This window comes from Phyllostomus hastatus, unplaced genomic scaffold (genome assembly GCF_019186645.2).
Source record: "Phyllostomus hastatus isolate PE091 unplaced genomic scaffold, TTU_PhHast_1.1 phas_contig_159, whole genome shotgun sequence".
In the NCBI taxonomy this organism is placed as follows: domain Eukaryota; kingdom Metazoa; phylum Chordata; class Mammalia; order Chiroptera; family Phyllostomidae; genus Phyllostomus; species Phyllostomus hastatus.
Genome location: NW_025333640.1, coordinates 17,844,649 through 17,846,651, shown reverse-complemented (window position 1 = coordinate 17,846,651; position 2,003 = coordinate 17,844,649). Strand labels below are relative to the sequence as shown.

Here is a 2,003-nt window from a genome sequence, read left to right as displayed (position 1 = left end):
CGAGGCCGTCAGTCCTGGGAAACCACAAGCGTCTATGTGCCCATAAAACTCTACTATACTTACTTTAAAGGATAGCCCCTAAACCCTATTTCTGAAAATGGGAGCATCTGAAATGGTTTAACTTGGACCTTTCTGAGAAGTTCAGCATGACTTAAATTCAGCAATCGTGGCATTTTACTGAGCACCCATCATCACCCAAACACTGCCTCTGGTGTCTGTCTAATTCACACAGCTGACTAAGGCCACACTCTGTGTATAACCCACCTTTACAGTTTGTGAAGGTCAATGACAGAGTACTAAGGGACCTCAGGACTCCAACAGAAGGCAATGGAAACTAGATTGTGCAAAGGAGAAAATGACATCATCTTCAAGTACAAAGCAACTGTTTTTTTTTTCATTCCCCAAGAAGCCATAATTTTATTAATGATAGAAGCAGTACACATTTCAAACCGAGTTATATTTACTCTTTTCAAACACACACACACACACACACATCCTTGTTTTTAGATGGTTACATTGTTAATTCTGCAATAGCATTTATAATATCAATACTGTTGTTTTTCAGGGCTCCCACTGTTTTTCTATTCTTAACACATTAGCTTGTGACATGACCAATTTGTTTTTTTTTTAGCTTTCACACCTGTTTCATCAACCTCTTCCTCTTCACTCTCCTTTTGCACAGTTGGAACCTGTGTGTTTTCTCGAAATTTTAAAGATAGCTTCAACTTTAAATTTCTTAGCAGCTTCCAGCTGTGCTTGCTGAGATGAATCCTCTATCGTGGCTTCCCCGAAACAATGTAGGTATCTGAAACTGGGCTCCTGTAGACATCTGGTTTTGTGATGACAAAGGATATTCTTTGATTTCCCAATAGTGATCCCAGTGACACCTGTAACCTGAAAAAAAACTCAGTTTGGATGCAACCTTCCATGGCTTCTTTTCACCCAGCTCTGTTTTACTTTACTGACTGCTTCTTCATGGATTTCACCTACCTCTTCCAGCTGAGAGCGTGTGGCTGCCTTGTTCCTGTTCCTTGGGCTCTGATCCATCACTGCCAGATTCTCTTCCAGACCCTGTGTCATCCTTGAGCTGGGGCAACTCCCTCTCTGCAGCAGGGACGATTTGTGTGGCTTCACCCTGTATTTTGTGAGGGGAGCCTGGAACCATGGTGGTGACAGTAGGAGGAGGAATGAGAAAGTGAGCCACGCCTGTTGCAGAAGAGAAAGTAACTCTTGAAAGTTTGAATTTAGCAGTGAGGGGGAAAACGGAAAGAATCCCAGGCAGAGAGAAGAGTGCAGGTGATAAGACTGGTGAGAAAAGGAGAGTTAGGTCCATGCAGGGTGCCCAAGAGGGCAAAAGATAGCCAATGAGTTTTGTATTTTTTTGTTATTGTTGTTTAGTTACAGCTGTCCCACTTTTCCCCCCATTGCTTTCCCCGTCCTGCCCCCCTCCCACAGTCAATCCCCACCCCATTGTTTGAATTTTATACTAAGTGAAATGTGAGAATTGCTGTAGAAATATATTTTAAATGGGAATGAGTCTAATCTATATATATATATATATATATATATATATATATTTATGAACTACAGACAAATAATGATATTCATCATTTAACATAGCTTCACTTTAAGAAAAAACTAACGTAACTAATGCTTATGAGTAATTATATATGTAAGAACATAATACCAATGAGATATTCCTTATCATCACTTCATCACTTTGAACAGAAAAACAGAAAGGTAGATTGCAAATTGGAAAAACAAAAGGATATTGAAAGCAGAGAGGTAACACCATTTTACATCTGTTCTAGACATACCCCCCAAAATTGTGACCATTCCCTTCAGTATTGTACAATAGCATTAATTTCCAAAACAATACTAGCTCTGGTAGTATAATTACTTCAGGAAAATTTTCATTAATCTATATTATATTATTTGCCAATTAATATTACTGAATTTAAGCCAAAGTTAAGTTAAATGTTACCTGAAAAATTGAAGTTCAT

The 2,003-nt window shown here is 38.7% G+C and overlaps 1 pseudogene; it reads right to left on the bottom strand.

Annotated features, from left to right (window-relative positions):
- Positions 1–511: 511 nt before the first annotated feature.
- Positions 512–1,165, bottom strand: LOC123813952 (annotated as a pseudogene).
- Between the last annotated feature and the right edge of the window lie 838 nt (positions 1,166–2,003).